Source organism: Benincasa hispida, chromosome 2 (genome assembly GCF_009727055.1).
Source record: "Benincasa hispida cultivar B227 chromosome 2, ASM972705v1, whole genome shotgun sequence".
Lineage (NCBI taxonomy): Eukaryota > Viridiplantae > Streptophyta > Magnoliopsida > Cucurbitales > Cucurbitaceae > Benincasa > Benincasa hispida.
Genome location: NC_052350.1, coordinates 34,047,002 through 34,060,694, shown reverse-complemented (window position 1 = coordinate 34,060,694; position 13,693 = coordinate 34,047,002). Strand labels below are relative to the sequence as shown.

Genomic DNA, 13,693 nt, shown 5'->3' with positions numbered 1-13,693 from the left:
GGCACTTTAGTCCTAACTGCAAAGCTAAAAAAGTGTTAGACTCAGGAATGTACTGGAAAACACTTTTTAGGGATGCATATTTCTTTTGAAAAACATTTGTGAGATGTAAAAAGTCTGGAGGTCTATCTCGTCTGAATAAAATATTTTTGAAATATATGTTGTGCAGTAGCATTAGTATCGCCTACAATGGTATGACGTTGGTGTCACGCTGGTGTGCTACATTGTAGATCCGGAAGCCCCCTTTCTAAGAGTGTTGTAACATTACATCTACAGATGCGACGCTGCGAACTCCAATGAAACGTCTATGAACGCTTGGCTAAGGCCAGCATTGCGACGCTACAACTAAAATTTCTTTAATTAACCTAGTCACTGACTCTTCCAAGTGACAATTGGACACGATTTGAGAGCAAAATTCTCACCATTCTCTAATTTTTTTTTTCATATCTCTTTTTCCCCACTCAATTGAGATTTTGGTAGATTGTTATTTGGTTGATTCAAGCATGTGTCAATGCTAAGGTAGTATAGTCTAGCTCAGGATTTAGGATTTATATCTTAATCTCATGAGGCTATGAACAATTGTGGTATGTAATTTTGATTGTTTATTGAATTTTCTCCTTAATTCATAGTTATAGGTTTACAACTAACCATAATTGTTACGTTCTTTGGCCGCCAAGTAACGGAAGTTTAGTTAGAGGTGCATATTGATTTGGTTTTTCCAATCGAATGTCACTTGTCTATCTAACTTAGGAGAAATTCGCATCAAATACCTAATTAAGTTGTTGCTAATTATTTTGTTCGACTTAGCAATTTTCCTAGATCTTAACGCCAACTAGTTTGCATGTTTAGGAGCCTTTTCCCCTAAGTCTAAAAACTGATTTGATTAATCAGACTTCCTTCTATCTTTTTTAGAAGATATTTGCTAAGTTAAAACTAATTGAAATCACGAGGCACTTTTCTGATTAATCAATGATTAAGTAGCAAATTAGGAATAAATTCGATCTACCCCAAGCTAGGCTTTGTCTCATTGATAGTTTTTATTTACTCGAGCATCAAAAATTTTGTTTGATCGTTATTGTTTATATTTAGTTTTTTTCGCAATTGAAATCAACTCATCAACCCCCAGTCTTTTGGTTACTCACAAAATTACTACCCTTAATACTACGAAATTATAGTAGAAAATGGAATAATTATTTGATTGGACAGAAAGTCTCAACAGCTTTTCGCCACATCACATACTTTATCTTCTTGACTAGAAACAATAAAACCTTCAGTTTGTGTCATATATATTTCCTCTTTCAAGTCTCTATTGAAGAACGTCGTCTTTTTATCCACCTGATGTAGTACAAGGCCACGTATCATTGCAAAAACTATCAATGCTCTAATATTGATTATTTAAGCTAAAAATATTCAATATATAATCCAAATAACTCAATATAATTGAAGTAAAATTATTTGAAAATTTGAGATGCTACATTCCTTGCTCCTTGAGAACTTTAGTCTGTGAAAGTTTTAATCTAGAAAGAGTCTTGATACTTTTTTCTTGTCTCATCCTCTCATTTCCACGTAGCTTCCTCAAACTTCTAGTTTTGCCATAAAATTTTTACTACTGTTATCTCTCTACAGTGCAAATCTTCACCTTCCTTGCTAGAATTTGCTTAGGTTTCTCCCCATAGCTCAAGTTATCATTACGCTGCAATGGCTCAAAATATACTACGTGAGTCGAACCTGCTATATACATCGTCAACATGGAATAGAAGAATTCAACAATACTTATTTAAGGGAGTGACATTCAACAAAACATTTAAAGGTTTCAAAATTTGGAGCACTTAACATGTCTTCAATCATAATCATTATTCATGTGATTTTAATGTTGGGAGCTTGTGATATGTGCACAGTCGCAGGTAACTAATAATTAAAAAACACACACACACAATCCCTTATATTTGAATAACTTTATGAACTTGGTCCTTCATGTTGGGATTAGTGTTCTAATTCTCCTGGTGGTCTCGTAGTTTGTAAACCTTTTGTACAAACATTGTTATTAAATAAGTGTTATTTTATTTGCATTTACTCATATTCAATAAACAAAGATCCATGGTTATTTCATGTAACTGAAGCATGTATGTGAGATATACAAGTGGATCATGCCTTAAGTAATAATCTAAATCGTCTGTAGTATAAGGATAAAGGAGTGATACCTTATCCTAATGACACTACGGATACGGCCTGCTTTATAGATATTTACAAATGTTGTGAAGTGCTATAAATGGTCTGATCCTGACCATTCAGGTGGAGACATGCAAGCGAGGGTGTCCTATACAAAGAGTTTGTATAAGACCGGACCCCGAGATGATTAGTCTCTTATTATAACGCCGTTGATAATTGAGACTTACATTTCACTAAAATGACCATAGGTGACATAACCTTAATCCTGAGTGTTTTGGGAATTCCTGCCTATGAGGGTGGTCCTTTGATTAGTATGGGTGAAAATGGCCAGATTGTCAACTCAACAAGCCTACCTTTTTTAAGATTCATCTAATTGGGGAGCTGGGAACTCAGTTACACAAGACAAAATTCACTGCTTCCCCAAAGCAGGGTTAAGTAGATAAATTGTGCCCTTAAGGACTGATTCTGAATCTTGAACATAGTGGCCACACCCTCTCTTTGGAAGAGAGGACTCAGTCATAGTAGGACTATGACTTATTGTTCATTAAAGGAATCAGTGTACTTAAGGAGTCAGATGTAACTAAAGGGGCAAAACGGTAAATTGGCCCAACTGTACTTACGAGCGATTTGTGAAGGGTTATCTTACTGTTAATTAGTTATATGGACACATAAATATATCTGTAGTGTGAAGAGTGCAGCTGTCGATCTTTAGTAGAGTGTCCGATAGCTAATGGATGGTGGATCTCATTATTAAAGAGTTTAGTCAGTTATTCACGTACCGTTCGAGCTTCATGCTACAAGTCCATAAAGTCCCCTTGGTAGCTCAATGGGTTCAAGTTGAGAATCGGATTTTGAGTTGATGTGAAGTGTTCAAATTAACAAGAGGAAATTCAATTATATGTGATATAATTGGTGTAATGTATTAAATACATTAATTGGAGGTATTAATATAAATATAATTTATATTAAGTACCATAAAATAGAAAAATGACTATAGTTTATATGTTTCATATGATGAAATATTAAAACTATAGGTTATAAATATAATATGATAAGTTGGTTATCGTGTTTATTTATAATATATTAATTATATGATAATTAATTCTTTTTCTCTAATTACCAATTTGAGTGGGAGGTTATTGGAAGTTTTATGGTAACTGTGAGATAAAAGGAAAACTTTTTTCCAAAATTAGTGGTTGATCTATTCAAAAAATTCTCACGAAAAAAGGCTATCAAGTAAAAATAATTTTTACTAAACAATAGCCGTTGAGAGCTTCCACGATCGTTTAGAGTTGACTATACGATAGTTACTCGTTGATCGTTGCTACACGATCGAGTAGTAAATTCTATGCGATAGGCTTCCATTTACTAACGATCGAGTACATCGTTTATATGATAGATAGTGTTCATATCTCCCACTTACTCGATCGCATACCTCCTCTCTTCCTCAATCCAAGATCATATAGAGCCCACAACTCCTAGATTCTCACACCGAGAATACCAAGATAACACTTGTGGTGGTGCCCTTACTCTGTTCGTGAATCGAGTTGGACTTGATTGGGTTCGAGGAGCATCAAGTTGTTCATGTTGTTGATAGTTCGTGTTCGTTGCATTCGAGTGTTGTTCTGGACGCATTGGAAATTGATCGAGGGATACTTGAAGAATAGTTCTTCAAAGGTATGCATACACTATCCTTGTGTTTTCTTGTAGCATGCTGTAATTTCGATTGATACATAACTTGTTAGTTTTCGTTTAAGACTGTGATTATTGTATTAATTTTAAATGGGATTTGGAACGATCCACTTCTGCTGCTCAAGGAGATCTCTGTTTTGTGATTTCCTTTAATTCACACTTTTTTTTTGTGTTTTTTTTATACTATATCTCAGTATTTTCGTTTGCACACTTGTATAAATAATACGATCATATTGATAGAATTCTTGTTATGAAATTGACAATTAAAGAATATACAAACATATTTTTTAAATACTCTAACAGCGCCTCTATGGTTAGAGAGTTTATATAGCACATTACTCTAAACCCTAGAGTCATAATTGTAAATAATTACAAAAAAAGTAAATAGCGAGACCCTCAAACTTGGTTGTTCGAAGTGCCAGCAAACAAATTCAAGGCATTTAAAAAAATCTCCACCTTGACTTGAATTCTCTCTCAAATAATAGATGTACAAGATGCAACATAAACAACATTGTTAGACGTACCCAGACTTCTCCCTCATGCCTCAAAGTATCTCACAAAGGGGACCACAAACAATTCAAAACATTCAGCAAGTCCAAACAATGTTGGAACTTGCCTTGTGGAACCGATTTGGTGAACATATCAGTAGGGTTATCAACAATACCAATTTTCATCACTTTATTCTCTACTCACCTCTTAAGAAGTGATATCTTACATTGATGTGCTTAGTTCTTTCATGATAAACTTGATCCTTGGCTAGGCATATTGCACTCAAACTATCACAATATACAATTACTAGGTCATGATGCAAACCAAGATCATCCTTGGCTAGGCATATTGCACTCAAACTATCACAATATACAATTACTAGGTCATGATGCAAACCAAGATCACCAACTAACCCCCTTACCCATATTCCCTCTTTAGCAGCTTCTGTCAAGGTCATGTACTTTGCTTTAGTAGTAGACAAAGTAACTATAGGTTGTAAGGTTGCCTTCCAACTAACAACAAAACAAGCCAGCGTGAACACATAGCCAGCCATAGACCTCCTACTATAAACATCTCTAGCATAGTCAGAATGAGAATAACCGATCACCAAACAATTTGTGTCATTCTCATAAACGAGACCAACATCAGATGTACCTCTAAGGTAACGAAAAATCCTCTTAACAAATTGCTAATACTCCTTCCAAGAATTACCCACGAACCTGCTGACAACACTAACAATATGGGAAAGATCAGGCTTAGTACAAACCATAGCATACATCAAACTTCCCACTACACTAGCATAAGGAACTCAGGACATATATTCCTTCTTAGCTTCAGACTGTGGTGAAAGCACAGATGACAAACAAGCATTTACAGCACTGGAAGCATTGATAGGCTTAGCTGATGACATACCAAACCTATACAGTATTTTCTGAATATAGTCTTTCTGTGACGAGAAGAGCTTATTTTTATATTTGTCCCTATAGATCTTCATACCCAAAATTTTCTAAACAGCACCCAAATCCATCATATCAAACTAAGCACTGAGAAGGTTCTTCAATTTCTGAATGCCATGATATGGGGGTATAGAGTATGCCCTAGTTTATTGTATATTGTATTTGTATTTTTCATGTATTGTATGTTAGACTCCCGAGGCATTAGGACAAGTGGGAGATTGTTGGGATTGGTGTCCTAATTCTCCCAGAGTCTCGTAGTTTGTAAACTATACATATTGTTATGAATAAAATAAGAATTATTTTATTTTGCATTTATTCATATCCAATAAACGAAAGCTCTATGGCTATTATAGAAAACTTTAAGGCATGCTATATGAGATATACAGGGATGAATGCCTTTAAGTGATAAACCTAAATAAAGGCCCGTGTAGTATAAGGATTAAAAGGGAGGAAAATGAACCTGATCCTGTAAGGATGGACACTACAGATTCGTTCCACTTTGGTAGGTTACAACGTGTTGTGAAGCTCACTACATGAATGGTTGATCCCTGACCATTCATGTGGAGACAGACCTGCGAAGCAGGAGTGTCCTATTACAAAGAGTTTGTTATAAGACCGGACCACGAGTGATGAAATAGTCTTTCTTTACTATAACGTCGTTGATACTTGAACCTTAATCTCACCTAAACCGATCAAGGGTGACATGACTTCAATCCTGAGTGTTCTGAGAACTCCTAACCTTTGAGGGCGGTCCTGTTGATTTATATATGGGTGAGAGTGGCCAGATTGCCAACTCAACAAGCCTACCTTTTTAGGGATTTGTCTAATTTAGGACTGGGAACTCAAGTATAAAAGATGAAATTCACTCCTTCCTTTGAAGTTAGGGGGTAAGTAGATAGATTGCTCCCCTTAAGGGCTGATTCGAGTCTTCAACATAGTGGCCACAACTTCTCTTTGGAAAAGAGGACTCAGTCATTGTCGAACTATGACTTATGTTCATTAGGGAAATCAGTGGTACTTAAGGAGTAACATGTAACTACAGGGGCAAAAACGGTAAATTGGCCCAGCTGTTCTTACGAGGGTCTATGAAGGGTTATCGCACTTATTGATTGGTTGATATGGACACAAAATATATCTATAGTAAGGAGAGTGCAGTTGTTGGTCTTTATTGGAAGTGCTCGGACAGTTAACGGATGGTGGATCCCATGACTAAAGAGTTTTAGTCAGTTATTCACGTTACCATTGAAGCTTCAAGCTACAGGTCCATAAGGTCCCCTTGGTAGCTAATGAATTCAAGTTGAGAATCAGTTCTTGGTGTTGATTTTGAAATGTTCAATTGACAAGAGAAAATTCGATTATATATGATATAATTGGTGTGATGTATAGAGATACATCAAGTGGAGGATTAATGAAAATATGATTTACATTAAGTACCATGAAGTAGAAAAAGAACAATGGTTTGTATGTTTCATGAGATGAAATATTAAAAATATAGGTTATAAATATAATATGGTAAGTTGGTTATCATATATATTTATAATAATATTAATTATTGGATAATTATCTCTTTTTCTCTAATAACCAATTGAGTGGGAGGTTATTAGTTGTTTTATGGTAATCGTGAGATAAAAGGAAAAATGTTTTCCTAAAATTTAAGAGTTGTTTCATTAAACATTAGCTCACAGAGAGACTAAACGATTGTGGAGTGTCACTATACGATAGTTCACTCAGTTGGTCGTAGATAAACAATTGCAGTGCATTCTCTATACAATAGGCTACCCTCTTCTACACGATTGAGCATTCATCTATACGATAGACATTTCCTATCTTCCACTTGCTCAGTCGTCTACACGATTATCGTTCCTTCAGTCTCTTCCTCTAACCAAGTCTATACAGAGCCCACACTTCTAGATTCTCACATCGAGAATACCAAGGTAACCATTGTGATTGTGTCCTCACTCAATTCGACTGAGTTCGAGGTTTTGGAGACCGTTCATTGTGTGTTCATATTGTTTGTGTGGTGGTTGCTGTTGATTGTGATGTGTTACGGTCATTGTGTTCGAGCGTTCGTGTATTGCTGTCTTGGAGACTGAACGAGCGTTCGTGATCAATGGAGTTTGAAGAATGAGTCTTCAAAGGTATGTATACTTTATCCTTTGATCTCTTCTGTAAGCATGTTGTAATTTTGTATTGTGCATGACTTGTAAGTTTCTGTTTCTTAACTGTAATTATGTTCAATATCGAATAAAATTTGGAACGATCAATCCGCTGCTCATGGAAATCCTCATGTCTGATTTACTTCATGCCAGACTTTGACTTTGTAGCTATGAGCATATCATCTACATATAAAAGTAGATAAATCATCAACCCATCATCAGCTTTATTATGTTATATACAAGAATCATACGTACTCCTATTATAGCCAAGTCTAAACATATAGTTGTCTAATCGTTTGTACCACTACCTTGGAGACTGCTTTAGGCCATAGAAAAATTTCTTCAACTTGCAAACATAATATTCTTTACGTGTAAGAAAATTGTCTTCACATCTAGTTGCTCAAGTTCTAAATTTTGATGTGTTACTATTGCTAGTAACACCCTGATAAAAGTATGTCTGACTACTGGTGAGAAGATCTCATTATAATCAACTCCTTCCTTCTGTGTGAACCCTCTAGCAACAACTCGAGCTTTATATTTAATTCCCTCTAAAGGTGATATTCCCTTCTTTTTCTTGAAGACTCATTTACAAGTGATAATTTTTCTCTCCTTTGGCTGTTTAACTAATTTCCAAGTTTGATTTTTGTCAAGAGATTCCATCTCATCCCCCACGGCAGTAAGCCATTGAGTAGGCTCACTACATGACACAACTTCTCTATAGGTGGATTGCTCATGAGGATCCACCTCTTCAGCAACCTGCAACACAAAAGTAACCATCAAAACCATACCTCACAAAAGGTTCAACACCAACTCTTCAAGCTATGTCACAAGCTATACTCGAGTGAACTACTTGTGAACTAGAATTCTCAGGCAAAACAACAAATGATGTTTCAGGCACATTAGTTTCTGGTTGCACATTAATTTTTGTAGTAACATGTTAATCTTCTCCACCTTGGTGTTGTAATTCATTCACAACTAAAGTGAATTGCATCTCCACCTGTTTATCAATACTACTACTTTCTTCCACATCAGTAGACGTCACAAAAGGCTTCATAGTTGAGTTAAGTATGGAATTTTCATCAAATATCACATTTCTACAAAGTATAACTCTATTCTCATAAGGTGATCAGACTCTATACCTTTTTTTAGCTCTTGGTTCTAATTTACCCTCATTAACATGATAGTAGACAATATGACCAAAAACTCTTAATAAAGAATAGTTTGTAGGCTTATCAGACCACACTTCGTAAGGTGTTTTACAATCCATACCTGTGTAAGGTCCACAGTTGATCAAATAACATGTTGTATTTAGTGCTTCTACCCAAAACTTTCTAGCCAACCCTACATTAGAAAGCATGCATCTTGCTCTCTCCAATAACGTCTGATTCATACATTCTACAACCCCATTTTGTTGTGGAGTATCCCTAACAATGTGATGGTGAACAATCTCCTCAGCTTTACATATCTCATTAAACTCAGATCTACAGAGTTACAAATCATTGTTAGTTCAGAGCCTTTTGATCTTCTTCCCACTCTTATTTTCAATCAATATCTTCTGCTGCTTGAAACTCTTGAAGGCATTACTTTTATGTTTCATCATAAAAACCTGCCATTCTTAAGTAATCATCAATTATAGACATAAAATACATGCTGCCTCCAATAGATTCAACTTTAGAAGGTCCCCAACAATCTGAATGAATATAATCAAGTGTCCCTTATGTACAATGAACACCTCTTGGAAACTTTCTACAATGAAGCTTTCCAAATACACAATGTTCACAAAATTCAAAATCATGCACCTTGTGTCCACATAGAAGATCCCTTTTTGACAGAATTTGTATCCTTTTTTCACTCATATGACCAAGTCTCATATGCCATAACTTAGTAATATCATCGTTGTGAATAACATACAACAGCAGCATAACCTATTATTGTGGAACACGATAAGAAATACAATGTTCCACTTTTATGCCTTTCAAAACTACCTCAGAACGCTTGTAGACATACATTGCTCCACCTTTACCTTTAAAACTATATTCCTTACTATTGAGTACACTAAAAGATATCATATTCTTCGTCATTAAGGGAACATGTCTAACCTCGTTCAAAGTGTGGAAGACACCATTATGTGTTCGTATCTTGACTAAGCTAATTTCAACTATCTTGGACAAAGCACCATGAGCCATGCTAACATTCTCTTCTGTCTATTTCCTGATACGTTGAGATCCACTCTCTATTTTGGCACATGTGATAAGATGCCTCAAAATCAATAACCCAAACATCATCAGAATGTGAATCCTCATTCACAACTAAAGCTAGATCTCCTTCAAAATCAATCTCGATTCTTTAGGATCAATCTTAACTTGTGCAAAAGAGGTGGATGCTTCTTTTTTATCACTCTTTTCCTTCTTTTTCTAGTACCTTTTTATCTTAGGACATTCGGTTTTCTAATGCCCATTTTGTTTACAATAGTGGCAAACATCATCTGAGTAGAACCCTTTGACTTTGAAGACTTATGATTCTGATTTGACTTCTGCTTACCAGAATTCTTATGTCCCTTGGTCTCTGTAGCAACTAACCCAGATGCCTAACTTTCTGTACTTGAACTTCCTACATTTTGACAGTCCTCTCTCATAAGCAACATGGACTTCATATCTTCTAAGGTCGAAGTTTTTTTCCCTCCAATATACAAGTCAACAAAAGTCTCATACGACAGCAGCAAAGATGTTAACAAAATTAAGGTAGCATCCTCATCATCAACCTTAATCTTTACGTTATGCAAATCCAATAAGATTTTATTTAATTGATCAAAATGGTCTCGTAGAGACATACCTTCTTGCATACATAGATGATATAGATGTTTTTTCAGAAACAACATCTTGGTTAAAGATTTTGTCATGTAAAGACTTTCCAACTTCAACCAAAGACCAGTGGTAGTTTCTTCATCTATGACCTCGATGATGACGTTATCAGCCAAACATAGTATGATCGTCAAATGAGCCTTCTCCTCAAGAGTCTACCATTATTTGTCATCCACAACAGCCTTCTTTGACTTACCAGTCAACGGTGCCCATAGCCCCTGCTGCTTTAGCAGAGATCGTATCTTGATTTGCCATAAATCGAAAATTTTTCACTTAATGAATTTGTAAATTTTTACATTCACGGTAGACATCTTCAATTGTCAAACAAATGCGAAATTTCAGATAAAAACCCTAACGTGGATCTGATACCAATTTATTGCAAAATCGACAATTAAAGAATATAAAAACGTAAAAAAAAAAAATCAATACACAGAGATACGTGCACCTTGACGGCAAGACCCCATACTTCGTTGTTCGAAGCACCAATAAACAAATTCAAGGAATATCAATAATTCTTATGGATAATTCATAATTCATAACTTATAGATGAGAGTGGCTTGCTTTGGACACCAAAGAGGAAGATAAAAACAAATTAAAATCATTTTTTCCTACCACCCAATACATGTTTTAAAAATTCTTGAAAAACATTAAGGTATCAATTGGTATCCATTTCATTCTTTGTTTTCAATTTTACGAAGATTATGCCTATTTTTTCTTATATTTTTACAATACTTTATATCTTTCTTAAGTAAAATAGTGGAATTATAGCCAAATTCCAAAAACAAAACTTGTTTTTAGAAACTATTTTTTTAATTTTCAAAATTTAGTTTGATTTATGGAAACAAGAGGTAGAAAGGGTATTTATAAGTTTAATTTTCAATAACTAATATATATATATAAACTAAGTTTCATTTGATAACCATTTGGTTAAATTTTTGGTTTTTCTAGTTTTTAATTTTTATGAACAAAAACCTTACATGTTTGTCAATTTTTTTAATTTTTTATTTTTAAAAAAACGAAAAAAATTAATAAATAGCGTATTTGGTAATTGTTTTTAGTTTCTATTTTTTAGACAATACACATATTTGATCATTGTGTTTTTGCTCTTTGTTTTTAAAATATTAAATTAAGTCTTCATGACTTTTTTAGTTTTATACTTTTTTATATAAAAATGAAATCAAACAATTTTTACAATAACTTTTAATCTAACATAAATAGTTATAACATTAAATCTTTAGTTTTAACATCTTGTTTTTGTTTTTTTTAAAAAAAATAAGTCCATATTGATTAAAAAAACATTATGTACGCAAAGGAAGAAAACTAACCAAAATAAACATATCGATAAAATACAATAAAATAGTTTCATTTAGAATTTAACAATGAAAACAATTAATCTAAACCTAATGAATTTACTTTGTTTACTTAAGACAATTTTGTTAGTCTATGATACCCAATGTATCATGAACAATCATCTCTCATGGTAAAGACGAATTACTAATATGTGAAGGAACATTTTAATCACATGACTCGATAAATATTATAGTCTGTAAATAATAGTGGTAACTGTATATAAAATAGATAGAAATTGGGGTAACGAATTTTTATGTTTTCACGTGTATTTAAACTGACAAAAAAAAAATCACATATTTAGAAACTACTATGTGCAATTCAAATTACCACTTGTTTTAAGAAAATACTTATTCTTCTGTTAAAGTTGTCACCTTCAAAAATACCCCACACACACTTTTTAGGGAGGGTTGTGGTTTTCAAAATTTTAAAATTATGATAATAATAATTTTATACATTTTTTCCAACCATTTTAAGTTTGAATCTTGAAATAGTTTTGGAAAACGATATTTAGAATATTCTTATTGAAATAAAAAATGAGAATTGAGGTGAAAGTGAAGTGTATGAGAAGAAACTATTATTATTATTATTTTCCATTCAATTTCGTATGAATAAGTGCTTAAATAACAAATGTTGCAATTTCTAGGATTTGAACCCAAGTTTATAAAGGACAATGAAGCTAACCACTACACAAGATAAATTTTATTTGATTTATATTAAAGCTATGTGTACATATTTTCCCCATGAAAGTTAACACAAAGAGGCTAAGAAGCATAGCTTAACTCCACACATTTATAAACAAAGAGGCTCGATGGCCATTATTTAGAGGTAATTGGATGTAGCATAGTATAAAGAGGCTCAAGTGGCCCTTATTTAGAGCTACTTGGATGTAACATAGTACATACCTTAGATTACTTTATCAATACACGATGCAAAAGGAAATTATTTATTTAAAAACATATTTTAGAAGGAGCTCATGCATCCACGAAAGTGAATATTCCTTTATATACAGGACTGGTATCACTTCCTGTTATCATGGTCGATAGACATCCATTCCAATTATCTGATTTGCTAAGAACTGATCTGTATAATAAATTAGAGATGTAATTCCAATGATCGTGTTGATCATAATGACCCTCTTCACGTATCTCAGTATATGCCTACAATTGAATGTCAATTATTCAAATGAGTTATAGATAGAAATAAATAAATAAATAAAATTGAACATTAGAAGCATATGTTAGAATAAAAAAAAATATTGACCGTATTGTTATACGACGAATGATCCCATTGATTGGACCAAGCTGCCATCCAATCACAACGTGCATCATAAGGATTTAAACCACGATATACTACAGCAGTAGAAGAGCCAGTAGCAGCTCCAGAGGTTTTAACATGAAGAAAACCTCCCCATTATCCATTTGCTATCTCAATTGGGTAAGGACCAGGTCCGATATGTCCATGCCAATTGTGTTCGCAAACATATTTTATGGTATCACCAGTGGCATTATAAATCAAACAAAGGGTATAGACTCCTATTTCCCATCGTTTTTTCAAATTTTCAACATATTCTCGAGCATTTTTATCCTTGTCTTCAGCATTCTTCATATTAAGTGCCACATGTGCTTTATCTCAACGTGTTATTTTCTGCTCTTCGTACTCAGGCATAGCCTCTAAAATTTGGTTGATGATAGGATTTTCAAAGACATTGTATGCCATCTTTAAATTTTTCTAATATTAAAAAAAGAAAACAAAAGTTAGGCTTGGTAAAAATAATCGGGAGAGCATATCATGTTACCATTCTTCATTTTATGTATTTTAAGGAAAAAAAAAAGCATTAAGTAATAATTTCTAGTTTTGGATTTAAATCTATTTGCGAACTTTTTTTTTCCATTAAATTCATGTGTTCTCTATATTTTCAAATAAAAAAAAGGGAAAAAAAAGTTACTTGTCCTCCTTAAACAAAACTTTCCTTTTACTGTATCACATCGCGTCTTGCTTCAAGATGATCAGTCTACCCCTTATT

General features: G+C 33.7%; 1 pseudogene; it reads right to left on the bottom strand.

The window, feature by feature from the left end:
* Window positions 1-12,641: 12,641 nt before the first annotated feature.
* Window positions 12,642-13,386, bottom strand: LOC120072051 (annotated as a pseudogene).
* Between the last annotated feature and the right edge of the window lie 307 nt (window positions 13,387-13,693).